Genomic DNA, 14394 nt, shown 5'->3' on the forward strand with positions numbered 1-14394 from the left:
TTAGTGTTCCTTGGATGTTAAGTTTTTACTGAGGTAGTTTGCCTAAACCTGAAGGGCAGTAGCTGTTGTATAGTCACCGTTATTGAAGTTGTGCCTCCAGATTCTAAATACTGTGAGCAGAAGAGTCATCTTTCTGCTGAAATACAGAGGGGGGGTTGACAGCTTTTCCCTCTTTTACGATGAAATTGTAAATGGAGGTTTTAATGAACAGTCTAAATTTTGGTGCACTACTTATCTTTGTCATATCAAGAGCACTTAAGTAAATATAAGTTAGACTAAAACGTGACTTTTTTTAAGCTGTAGCTGCTGCTTACTAAATCATAACAAACTGGCACCTTCTGGATCCAATTTTGCAGAAAGATATTTTCTTTGCCCTAACCATGAAGCTAAATACAGCGTTTGGGATTAAGGCAGTTCTAAAAGAAAAGCTCTGCACTCTGATTGAACTCTGTATCTGCCTGGATCTTAGATTACCAGCTTCCACAAGCTGTCAAAATACATGCCTTTATTTCATGAATAGCTAACTAGAAAGTGGTGTGTTGAAAAGGTAATTTAGCTCTGTTTGCAGCTAATAAGGCAATATGAGTTAAGCCTTTTCTGTCTCTCAAAATGTCTAATGCATCCAAAACCCCAAACCCTTAAACTTTCAATCATGTTCTTAGAAATATGACCTCTTGCTTCAGTGTTCTTTTAGAAATAAGAGACAGAGCTGTTAATCCACAGAGCATCTTTTTCCACTAGAAGACAGCAGAATGGCAGCTCTTAGAGAACTTGGGTATAGGGAACCTTACACAAGTTGCAGTATAAACAGTCATCAGATCCTATTAGTGCAGTGACAGCTTTTCCTAAGAGTCTTTGCTTTGTGGTTTTCCTTCAGTGCTCCTGGTGTGCACCAGTCAGTCTCTTACTGTGACCTGTTAACTCTTCTTAACAGAGTCGTGTAGATGCTTGCAGTACTTGCTGCTCTGTGTTAGCTACCGGTAAGTAATTAAAATACCAGCAGATGGCACTTTCAAACACTTGAGTTTTTTAAGTATTGCAAACAGTGCCATCTAGTGAGCAAGTGTCCAAGCCAGCAAACAGGATAATTAGTGTTGCAGTTCTAATTTGTGTGGTACCAAATGATAACAATGGTTCTGAGCACAGTATGATTGAAGTGTACACTGCTCTTCCATTTTGTACTGCTGGGGTGTTTGGTCTGTGCTTCTTCTGTCCATCATTGATTCTAGCACAAGTGTCCTTTGTGTCCAAGACTACACTGTGCTCCTGTGTCATTTTGTGCACTGGTGGTACTGTACGTTGCTTACCCTGCCAAGAGGGAATGGCAGAGCAGCTTACAGTAGTGTACTGACAGGAGTGGAGAAGGGGAGTGCAGTGTAAATGCTGTACTATGGTGTCAGGGGTGAAGTTATGCAGTTAAGACACTGCTCTCACAGCGAGAAGAAATCCTGATGTTGAAGGTGCTCCTTGAGGATCAAGAAAGAAAGGTACCCTGTGTTTGCTGCCTGCAGAACACAGCAGTCTCTTGTCAAGTGTAATGGTGTTTGTGCACATATTTCTACTGGTGATGTTGCTCAAGATATTCTGCTGCACGTAAATCATACATGCTAGCTGAAGTACTGGTCTGTTCCCATTACAATGATCAGTGCCTTACCTTTGCTCAGCCAGGAGTGATGCTGCACCAGTCCAACTCATTTGCCCTGGCTGTGGGCTGGGCAGGCAGGTCCTCTGCTCTGTTCAGCAGCCAGCAGAACATGGGCACTGGGGCCTGGCCAGATGTGTGGCAACACTGGCAGGGCTACGTCCTCCCCAGACAGAAGTGGACCATGCAAAGTGTGGTCCTCAGCAGTGTGTTTGGAGGCACATGATCCTACAGTGTGTGTCTGAAGAGAGGAGCATGCGACCAGGGGAACTTAGTCGTTTGGAAAGACAGGTAAGTTTAATCTCTGGGGCTGTGGTACAAGACTGCCTAGGTGACAGTGAAAATGTCAGGTTTTCTCTACCGTATCTGGGCACCTGGACAGCCTGGGACTTGGGATTCAGCTGCCTTGGTCTCATATAGGTTAGGCTGCTTGGCAGAGTCAGATAAGTCCTTCCTGCCTCTCTGGATAAGAGCACTGTAATTTTCCTTTGCTAGAGAGATGTAGTAATAGTAGTAAATCCAGATGAGCCACAACAAATCATCTCTGTCTCACAGTTACCTCCAGGCACCACCCCAGCAGTCTGGTGTTCTGTGGGCTTGGGGCCCCACTGTTCTCTTGCCTGCTGTCAAAAAACAAACGAACAAAACAAAACACACCTGTTTTGTGCCTTGGCTTCAGTTTCACAAATTGTGTTCTTGCTTCTGCCTCATACCTAGCAGCCTTGTCTGAATATCCAGTGTTGCTCTTTGCCTCCTGCTGTATTTTTGTTCTCCCAGCCGGCACAAATCTGAGTGATTGGGTTTTTTTTTTTTCCCTGTTCCAGTGTGAGGTTTTCCCTGTGTCATGCCAGGGCATGCATCAGAAAGGAGCACTCTGTTCTTGTGGACCTTGGCATGCAGCCTCCTGTGTTACCAGCTCCTCAGTTGCAATGAGGCTTCTCGTTCCCTCAAAGAGACACAGCTGCAGGGCATCTTGAGCCCCAGTACATGGGGACCTCTAATGCAATGTAGCTGTTTTCTGGACTGACATGGTGAAGTTGGTGCACAAAGCCTCCCCTTGCATTTCCATTCTTGCAATCTGTCCAGATCATTCGGGGCTGTAGGGTGCAGGACAGAGGCTTCTTTCTCGTGCCTCATAAGCATCTACTTTTGAACGTTGGTTGCTAAGGCACCCTACCCTTTTACAGTGCTAAGAAAGGTGGTGTTGCTTCCAGAACCATGACTGGGACACAAGAAAAATTCTCCTTCGGTTACAAAGCTTTCCTTTGCACATGGCACACAGAGATGATAAAAAAGTTCTTTGGTATTTAGGTCGCTTTTTCAATTCAGATTTCCATCCCTTTCTATTCCAGGTTATTCCTTGGAAGCATGAAGTTTCCCTCCGTTGCCTTTCATTGGCCTCAGCCTGCACCTTTCTTATTCCAAGTTTCTCTGCTTTGTCTGTGTTTGCCTCGGCACTTATAGCTGTGTGCCTTAGTTCTCATTAAGGAAGCTTCAGTGCTTTGTGAATCAGTCAAGTCTATGCTCTTCCATTCTTTTAGATGGTCTGAATGTAGTTTAGCTCGACTTGAGTAGCTGGATATAACTTAAGGTAGCATTCAAATGCACGAACAAGCGCCCTGCAATTCATCCTGAAACGTTAAGTCCAGAAAGGTGAGTCTTTATTCTTAAATCTATAGATGATATCCACGCACAAATTCTGCCTTCATTTTTAGAGTGAGACTGGGATGTGACTGTTAGGATGGGGAAAAATTAACCCAGACAAGGACTTAAGGGAAAGATTTTATGTGGGCACATATGGAGGATTTTCAGGTCTAAGTATCTTCATCACCAATGTTTTTGTGGTATGTGACTACATTTCCTTGAGGATGCAGACGAGCAAGAGCTTCCATGAAAAATAAGTAGTTCTTCTTGTAATTTGTTTTAGGAAGGAAAATTGAACACCAGTTATTCTGCTAAATCACTAGTGCTGCTGGAGACAATAAATTTATGTACCTGAGAAGGGATAAAAAATGTATCATCCAAGCTATAATACCAACAATCATTAAAGGCAAAAAAGAGTTGGATTTATGAACATATAACTGGAAGCATATGCTCCTCTGCTTGTTCTGGAAAACTGAGCTTCTGAAGCTTTCTGTTTCTACCAGTAAGCTTTTGGCAGTATTCAACTCAAAATCAGTTCACGTGAGTTAATTCCAAATAGCAAACTATGGATGAAAAATATATTCTGATTTTTGGGAGTGTTGTGTGACACTTTCCTCCACTGATTTCAGTGTCAGTTACTGCTTATGAAAAATAATGTAGTTAAAAAGCACTGCATTCAATTCTCCAGTTTGCAGGGCCCAACTCTGTCCTTGCTCCTGCTTAAATAAAGAGCAGCAGGGATTATTGGTTGCAACGAAGGCAGATTTGATACACACGCAGCTCTGGGGTAGCTGGTGTTTCTGGTTTAGACCAATACTACCTCCTGTTCATGCCGTTTTGTTTCTTTTTCAATGCTAGGATCAAGCTAGTGGGAAAAAAATGTGCTCTGTTGCTGGGAAGTCCCTTCAGTAACTGCATCATTTGCATGACAATACATTGTCGCGCCCTGGTAACGTCCCTCTGCCAGCACGTACCTTGGCAACAGGAAACAGTTCAGCAACGTTCGCTGCACCAATGGGATGTGTGAATGTCCTTTTGCTTCCAAAGGACTTCTAGACATAGTTGCGGTTGAATAAATGATGACTTCCCTACTCCTCCACCCTCTCATGGTTTCTGGGTAGATTTTCCTTCTGGTCGGAAATCTATAACCCTTGTAACGATCGGTGTTGCTGACTAGCACAAGTTCTTTCCTGCCACCGCTGGATTTATCAAAGACATTAACCAGGATAGATTTAGTAACTGCAGATGCATCGCTATGAAATGACATAGCAATGTGTACTGGGTATGACAGTAAACGCTGGTGTTGGCCTGCAGGACTTGGTCACTAGAACAGTAGGACCAGCAAGCAGTTAGTACTTGGAGGCTCGCCTGTGACTTAGGACAGAAGGAGGTGAAGTATGTTCTGTTACATAAACCGTAGAGCTTGAGATACAGTGTGACAAGTAATTATGTTGGCTGTGCCTGAGGCAAGAGGTGTACCTACATTAAAAGATCACCCGAGTTTTCTAGCGAGTGCTGGTTTTACAGACTAATATTTTATTCCCTTTGAGGCTGCTCACTCAAGACCCCTTTTCAGGTCAGAATTCTCTTTCTTCAGAGCCAGGAAGGGGCTTTCAAGTTTAGTGCGGCTGTCAGGGATCAATCTCTTTTACAGTTCCTTCAAGTTCTTTATGATGCAGATGAATAATTTCTGTAGATCCTGAGCACTGTGTTATGCCAGAGTGGGAAGAGGGTGGCTGGTGTTTTGAACTGTAGAAGCTGTTGACTGACTGGGTGACAGTCATTAAAAATTGATCAAGTTAAATGAACTTGGGAAGAATCCAAACCTCAGAGGATCAGTTCTGATGGTGAAGGCGCTGAGGTTTGCAGGATAGGGGGTAGAAGTGTATATCTCGCTATAATGTAAGATGTTGGACACTGAGGCACACTAAAAGCTGTAAGTGAACCTTTCACTGTAGTTTTTTTGGTGGGTTTTTGTTGTTTTGCTTTAAACAATGGAATAACTAACTTCTTAAAATAGGATCTATCACCTCTGACAATCTTGGCAAAACTAGGAATACAGAAACTTATCAGGAACTGGTAGAGTAATACCTTTCATTCTACACTGGGTCTCGCAGTTACAAATCCAACTCAAGGTACAAGTAAGTCCTTAGGTATTGCTTCTAGAATCAGATCCAATTTCTGTCTTGTTCTAGCATTTTCCTATTCACCCATGATGTATTTGGAGAGCAGTACAAGAATAATATTTAAAAATTGTATTTTGTTAGTTCAGGTCAAGCAAGTATCTAAAAAATGTACAAGATTAACAAATCCCCCAATAACATTCCTGTGATGTACAAGGAGGTGACTCCATAGTTCAGTGTTGCCCAGTTCCAATACTGTCATCGTGTTTGTGAGCGTGACAGTGTTGTATAATGACCATGAGTAGACAACTACTGGAGAAAGTGTTTGTTTTTCTGCAGCTCACCAAATGTGAGTGCAGCTCTGATGCCCCTATAACATTATACTGGTGTCTAGCTCTTACACAGTGCTTTTGGCCCAGGAATCTCAGTGCCTTGTGTGGGAATAGAGTACTACTATAACCCACCCATTACTTAGAGATAGGCACAAAGCAGAGAAATATCTTGTCTGGGGGGAGAAGGCATACTAGGTGTGGTACTCTGATGTCCTGAATCCCAGCCCTGAGTCCTACCCTGTGAGCCCATACAGTTACACTTTAAACAAAGGTGGATGTTTATATGCAAATGGAAGATGTGGATGTGGTGCACGGCTCAGCACAGAGGCGTTTTAAGGTGGCATGTGGAGGCATAAACCATGACACTTAATCCTTATGCAGGATATTGTAGTGTGGCAATGAGTGAACGGTAGCAGGCAGTTGTTGATGCCTCTTTTTCCATTGGTGGATGCTCAAGGTTGAAATTGAAGGTAACAATTCTCAACCTCTTCCCGTCTGGTGTGTGGAATCAGCTGGGGTAATAGAGCTTGGGGAAACTGACCCAAATGTTATCTCAGAGCTTTGTCTATGTAGCTGTTCTACTGTTGAACATGTAACTCCATCCTACCAACTACCAGACATGTTGTATTCTGTTAATCTTGTCTTTCTGTATATGGCAATCTTGGATGTGATGAATGATACATAAGGCAGGAAAAGATAGAAATTTAGTACTGTCGTATAGGCGAGACTGATACTTGGCTTACAGGTTCAGTGGTAAAATGCTGTGCAGTAATAAGTATTCTTTCCTGCATCATGGCTTTTAATCTTTAAACACAGAGATAACTTATTAGTGGTGTTGGAAAGTAAGCCCTGTTAGCATCAGACTACATAGTAGGTGCAATGCATACAAAAATATTGGCCATCAATATAACTTGTCTTCCTATTTTTTCTCATGTGAAGTAGGAGTAGGAATTTTCTTCTCACTCACCGTGTGCTTGATGGTAAAATATAGCTGCTGTGAAGAGGTGTTTGGGTTAGTTATGTTGTCCTACAGCTCTGCATTGTTCACTTTTTTGTGTCAGAAAAATGTGACAGACTGTGGGTAATGATTGTGATGCATATTTTGAGCAATGACTTTATTTCTGCTCTCTAGCCCCTGAGTACCTCTGCATTTAGTGAAGTGCAGAGACTTGTCAAAAAGCATGTTAAAGTGTGGTCCTGGTGTGCCCTGGGTATTCCAGCTAAAAATAAATGAAGACTGGTTCTCTGTGCTTCTCTTCAGTGGAGTGCAAGTAAAGTCGTGACTGTTGTGCCAACAGGTACTTTTGGTGGCTGTGATCTCACTGACAATCCTGTAGGCTGGGACTCTAGTAGGGAATGCAATCCTTCTTCCTTAACTGCTCTGAGCTGAGGTAGATTCAACCTTGACCATCAGCCCATCTTAAATTGCAGGAATCTCTTTATGGAGGAGGAAGGGGAAACAGCTTTTATCACTAGTTTATTGCCTTAGTTTACCAAACTTGGGAATAGGCTGTCTCACAGCTCTTGGCATCCAGGCTGGCTTCTGGTGACGGGAAATATGCCCAGATCCGTGGCTTAAAAAAGAGCTGAACCTCACACATGTTGATATGGGCTGCAGCATCCCTTGCTCTAGGGGTGAAGATCACATGAAGAAGAATGTCTCTGTATCTGTGCACTCTGGATGTGTTCCCTGGTGATCAGGTGCAGCACTGCTTTCTGTTAACTGATCCTTTCTCACTCCCTCTTGCCACAGTCATCTTTAATATATGTTTGCTTTCACCCTGTGGTTAAGAAACTGAAGGCTTTCTCATTAGTTTCGTGGGATGCAGTGTGCAATTGGAATCAAGTGCCAGGACTGCTGTAGCTCAGCCTGCAGACTCTAGAGCTGATGTAAGGAAAGAGGTAGGATTGGAGAGGTGAGAGGCAGAAGACAACCCAGCCTGCTGCACAGCTACTTGAGAAATGATCTTTACTCTTGTGCCAGCTGTCAAGTTCAGCATTGTGTGCCAGGAGGCAGCACAGAAACAAGTGGGTGCGTGGGTCACATCAAGCTCTGTGCTGGGGCAGACTGACATGTTTGTGGTGGTGGTGGTGTCGACTCATCAGATCAAGGAAGCTACACGTGAGGAATTTCTGTGGTGGCAGCAGCAGGTGGTGTCCCCCACAAATGCCTCTTGTGGGAAACTCTTGTCCCCTCCCTGCTGTGTGACCCGTGTAGGTCTGTGGTGGAAAGGGAGAGAGCCAAGAGGATGAGCTGGGACTGGAGATGTTGCCCTGCTGTGCCCAATTGGTGTGCGGGCTACAGCCTGAGCAGCCCTGGGAGCATGCTCTTGCTCGGAGTCTGTGCTGGCCAGTAGTTCAAAGAAAGGGCTGAGGCAGTACTGCTTCTCTGTGTGCTCAGCCTCTGCCCCTGTTTGAGGCTGAGTGAGCGAGTGGCGGAATCATACAGCTCTGGTAGGCACTGATGTAATTCCTGCTTGTTGAAATTATCTTTGGTTAGATGTGATTCTTGATTTCTTCATAAATTCAGAGTCTAGAAGCAGAGGCACAGAAATGCAGATTATTAATTAAGACCCTTTTGGCCCCTATTACTTACTTTGTCCTTGGATTGGCCCACTCCTAATTACTGCCTGGTTATTATTGCTATTATTCTTGTTTAATGAGATAACCCAAATAATCTCATTTCAGTTTTGCAGATCATTAGATCCAGTGCACTTTTATTAATAAGGCAGTTGTGAGCTCTTTATGCCCACTCAGCTGTTTTCAGTCCCCAGGAAAGAACTGTGCTGAACACTTTGTGGTGGAATGTGTTTCTTCCCTCTTGCAGAGAAGGGTCACCTTTCCTATGCAGCTGGTAGTGCACAGCAGGTGTGGGGTTATTTCACTCTGCTGGCAGTAGGATGAGAGGGAGCAGGGTCATTCTCATGCCTGCTTTGCAATGATGATCAGAGGCAAGGAAACACTAGGGGGACCTTCTAGTTCGTTGCTTCCCCATCTTTTTAGGCAGCGTGTTTACCCATGCAGCCAATTACATGTTCTTCACAAGTCCCCCTGGAGTGTGTTGGTCACAGGCTTGTGCCCCATGCCTCATTTGCTGTTGTTAAGATCCTCACCGGTGAGAGTTGCCTCAGAAGCACGGAGTGCAGATCAGGTGCATCTGGCAGCATGGCAGGGAGCATAGGTGTGTGCCCTTGGTTAAAGAACGTGCAGAGTTCTGCTTACCCTACACGTTTCCCATTGGTACTAATACCTGCAGCCACTCTGAATGCTGTGGCTCGGGTTCTGCTTTTGTTCAGAGCTAATGAAGCGGGGCTTGGCTGTCCATGCACATGCTGCAACAGTGTTATTTCAAACAACGATATTCCCTAAAGGATTGAAACTGACAGGTATGTGTGGCTGTGCTTTTGTGTCAACAATAGAAAATGCTCCAGTTTTCATACAGAAATATAGGATTAAATGTAAAGAGTAATGAATGCCATGCTACCTTTGTTAGAGTGAATATGTAAGTGGAAAATGTGAGCTCTTCCATTCATGACAGTAGCAGCTCTCGTACTCAAACTGTATGTCATCGTATGTCACTGTGGTTTGAAGATAGATATCTGTTGCTGACTGAGAGCAGCAATCAAACAGTGAAATGGCAAAAGGAAAACAGTTAGAGAAATAGCTCCTTTTCATTGTTGGGCTAACTGGTGTGGGCCAGCACAGGGTGCTCCTCTGTTCACTCAGCTCCCTGCTACGAGCGGCATGTACCTGTGATGTAAATAGGAAGAACTGCTGGAGGTGACTGTTACTGCAGGCTGTGACCTAACAAACTGTGTGTGGCACACAGGCCACAGCCTATACTTCTTTTAAAGCTGAAATTTGCTATAAAGACAAGATCTGAATCTCACTGTAGTCAATAGCTGGATGTACTGTCAGTTTCCAATGAAACCATATTCCACGGGGGAGAAAAGCAACTGAGGATCACTTTGTGCCTGTCATCACTGCAACAGTACCTTGAAGGTCAGCTCAAAGCCCTGCCTCTAGTGCAGCCTCTGTTCACCTGTGGAAGTATTTAGCCTGATCCCTTCAAGGGAATGTTGCCTTGAGAGTCCCTTAATGCAGCAGTGGGGGCACAGGCTGTGCATTTCCTGTTTGATACTGGCATTGCTTAAGCAGGATTAGGCATTCTTCTCCTCAGCCCTTGTTCCTCATCTCTTCTGAGGTGTCTGCAAGGTTACAGCAGGCTGGTAAACTGGCATGAGAACAAATGTTTGGAAAGAAAAAAAAAGTATGATGGGAATCAATTTGAGTGCATGTTTGGCTTTTAAATTAGAGTTCTCTGCTCTGGTTTACTATACCACTACACAAATAGTGCAGTGGAGCAAAGGTAGGAACAGATCTTTGCCCAACAACAGAGAGGTGCTACGTAGAGTGGGTTCACTTATATTTGATGGCATGGCCAGAATAGAGCTACCACAGGCCATCTGTATTATGTGATGGTGCTGACACCTCGGTTATGGCAATGCTGCAGAGTGCGGGGTGGCACTCAGGGTCGCTGGGAGCAGCTTCCAGGCACAACTGCATTGTGTGCTGCTCAGCCTCCACACTCACCACTACACTGCTGCATGCTGCAGCATGAGCTGTGTTTCTAACCGTCCTTACATGCTGATTCGAAGAGCAGAGAATGAGCTTAAGGGGTAGATAATCTGAGCAAACGCTGTGCTGAAAACAAGTCCCTTACCTCAGCTATCACTAAAGACTGTTCTGTCCTCCTAAACCTCTGTCTTCACTGTCCTTTAACAGCAGCAGCTGCTCTTCTGACATGGAATACGACTGAGAGAATTAATTGATTTGTAATGACAGGTCTCCTCTTAGGAACTGGCCTTCTGTTCTGTGTAAATGGCTGGCAATCTGTAGCTGACAACAGAACGTTTCCTTTAGGGAAACAACCATGCAGCTCTACTCAAATTCCTCCTTACGCTGTCTGTGGGCATCTGTGTGAGAATTCTCTTCTTGAGACCTCAAGATGTGCTACACTGCTGCACATTTTTCTCTTACTTTCTTTCGGCCCTGTCAGTGTACACGATAATTAAATGCTTCAGTATCTTGTCATAAAAATGCCACTTTACAGAGGAATTGTCTTAATGAGCCTGTTTTTTCAGTATTGCAGAGGCTCATTTATTAGCCCCATGTATATTTTTAGAGCATGGCATTAGTCAGAAAAGCCCATTAGATCGTTATACAAGTGGCTGAGTCAGCAAACTGTATCTGCTGCTATCCTGTCAAAGCAATAATGTGAACGTTATCAAAGTGATTAAAAGCCGTTCATTCATTTTGCATTTGAGTTGACAAGTTCATTCCTGTAGAGGCATACAGTAGGAAGCTGTATGAAGGGAGATCTAAAAGCTGATCGTATCTCTCCGCCTAAAGATCTACCAGTGTGTGACAGATGTAATCAAAATATGACAACTGAGTGAAATCTCGGACACGTGTGTTGTGTGGCAGCTTGTCAGTGGCAAAGCAAAATGAGTCTTAGCCTGGGACCCTTTTTAAAGAATGTGCGTTTTTATGATGTGAGTTAAAAAGTAAAAGAAAATGGGGTGTGCTCTAATATGACAAGATTACCACAGCAGTCATCAGCATTTGTCTCTGGAGCTTCAGTGCAACAACAGTGCTGCTGGTCTGCTACAGCAGTGGAAAGTGGTTTGGACAGCAAGGTTCAGTTTCTTGGGGCTGGTGTGGCACAGTCCATCCAATCTGACTGTGACTTAGGGAGATCCCCCAGATCTCCTTTCCTTTCTTGTGAACCACTTCCAGGGCACTGCTCTTCTAAGGAGGTCCTGCTCCGAAGTGCATCACTTCAGCTTGTGCCACAGTAATGCCAACAGGCAAATTAGGGCTGGGAAGTCTGGCCATCATGGACACGATACAGCTGCTGTATTGTTTGAACAGATACTTGGTTGTGAAGGTAGAACCTCCCATCAAGACTGGCCCAAGAGCCTCTTCAGGTGATCTTTTCAGTAAAGAAGCCAGGGGGTTATTGGAGTAGACTGCTGATGGCTGTGTTGAGTTCTGCAAATTGTTTATCAAGGAAGGAAAAGGCAGGAGATGGGAACAGCAAGTCAACACTCGCTGTCACTAGTGATCATACCTACATTCATGTACTTATCAGAACAAAGCATGGAATGAGTCCCAAAGTCCCTTGCTTATGATCCACTGAGCTATCATGCTACTGTGTGTGATTGTATGTACCTGTTACAGGGATATTTGCCCTTTAAGTGATTATTGTTCATGCTATGCACAATTTATTCTACCATGATTATCTTAATGAGTTTGCTAGTATTAATTATGCCCAAAATATGATCATTTGTACTCATTCAGAGAAAGAAAAGGATGAGGTGTCTGATTTACAAATATGGTGTAAATTCAAATGATGAGATAACTGAGGACTGAGAGACAGAAATAAAGATCTTCTGTTTTGCTGAGCACAATTTCTGGAAGGCACTTGAAAACATTGTGGTCTGATAAATGTATCCTAGAACAGTTTGGAAAAGGCAAGTGGAACAGCAGTGCTTTCTGCATGAGATCTTGGCATTGATATAGGCACAAGGATGAACAGCTGAATATTTTACATCAGAGAAGGTGATGTCTAATGATCGATCATTGCTTCTTCTGTTTTATCTATAAAAAATCTGAGCATCCATTTTTATTGGTAGTTTATTACCACGTGCACCCTTTGCCATTCTATTATTGTAAACGTATAATAACTATATTAATAATTATATAATTAATATTATAACACAAAGTATACTATAATATATATAATATAATATATATATTATATTACTGCTGAATTGTGGTATGCAGAGCATCAATATTTCACTTTAAGTGTCTGCCACAAGAGTGCAGTGTTGGTGCAATAAGCTGGGAGCGTTAGCTTCTGGTAGCTGAATTCTTCCATCCAAATGTACATTAAGTACTTCAAGAGAAGTTCACGTGTGCTACAACAAATCTGGGAGTTCAGCCGGATTAAGGGATAAGAGTTGGGACTGGTGCTGAATTTCAGGTACTGAGTTCTAAGTTTTAGAGACAAATGATCTGAGTGTGGAATTGGTATGGAATTGCAAAGAGCTGATGTAAATTCTGCCACGCTGTGCTGATGATCCAAATGTTTGTTCCCATGTTCCCTGGCATAAGTCAATGAAATTGTGTTGTGCTATTATCTCTGAGACTATAGTTGGTGATGCATGTGTATTTGCGTGTCATGTAGCCAGTTCTTTAGACTTATAAGAAGTACAGCTTCCAGTGAGATGAGATTCCTCCTGACTTCTCCAGAGCTGGGCTGATGCTCTGTGGAGTTGGAGCTGACATATCAAGAAACACTTGTTTTTGAGTGCTTAGATGAGGGAAATGCTGTGTGGCGATTTTGAGATGACTTTACCATGTTCAGGTGGCTTTTGGACATCTCCAAGGAGGAGATCCCACAGCCTCTGGGCAGCCTGTGCCAGTGCTCCAGCACCTGCACAGCACAGCAGCGCTGCCTGGTGTCCGGAGGGAACCTCCAGTGCTCCAGTTTGTGCCCAGGGCCTCATGTCCTGGCAGCAGGCACCACTGAGCAGAGCCTGGCTCCATTTACTCCTCTCCAGGCTGAACTCAGCTGTCTCAGCCTCATCTCGTTGGTGAGAATGGACCAAAGTGTATCTGAGCTGATCAGCCAGATTACCACACTTAGCCAAAACTGAGCTTCATTTCGACTAAGAATAGTTGTCTTTCCTTATCTAATGATGTTATGTGTCTACCACGCCTTCCACTTACAAAACGTTATCACAGCTGCAGTGTCCTGCAGCTTAAATTTAGAACTATTCATCCTCCTGAATTTTCCACCACAGTGTATGAATGCAGAGCAGAAGCTTTTTTTTCTCCTTTTTTTTTTAGGAACTAAAAATTAAAAAAAAAAAAGAAAAACATTAAAAAAAAACCATAACGCAGTGCTTATGTTAAACAGTGACTGTGCAAAATATGTTGAGATTTTCCTGTGTCTCAATTCTTGGTAGTGCTTCTGCTTTTTCTGGAATACTGACAAGCATCCTTGACAGCCGTTTTGTGAAACAGCAGCTTTGGATACATGTGAGCCATACTGGGCAGATTGTGGTGCCCAACTGTACCTCGGTGTAAGAGGTGAGGGTATGGTGCTGCTTACTGCTGCAAGTTGAATTGGATTATGATTTGCATACCTAAGGTGCAGCAAGATGAGACAAAGGGTGTCAGGACTTTTTAGACTCATGGCCTTTCCTTAGTCCTCAACTGTGGAGGAGGTATGTTTTTCACAGCTTTGTGCAGAAACAGTGGCAGTCTTTTTTCTTCTATTCATACAGAGTTCTCTGTACAACAGACCCCATCGTATCTAAAAGCCAATACATTTTCACATTTTAGGACTTCCTATAATACCTTTGGCAAGTCCAAATTTAAATTAAGAGTGCATACTGGCTCATTAGTTTCTATTGTAAAACAGTTGTAAGCTTCTTTGTCTTCTATCTAATCAGAACATCCTTCATAGACTAAAATATCTAAAATATCTATTGACAGAATAGGTGAGTGAGCTTTTGTGTTTAGTTAGAAGGTAGCTCATCTGCTGATAAAAAGGAGAAGAGTTCTTGATGCGTTCTTAGTT

The sequence above is a fragment of the Cyrtonyx montezumae genome, unplaced genomic scaffold, assembly GCF_038088225.1.
Source record: "Cyrtonyx montezumae isolate F1298 unplaced genomic scaffold, pur_monq_1.0 scaffold_10, whole genome shotgun sequence".
In the NCBI taxonomy this organism is placed as follows: domain Eukaryota; kingdom Metazoa; phylum Chordata; class Aves; order Galliformes; family Odontophoridae; genus Cyrtonyx; species Cyrtonyx montezumae.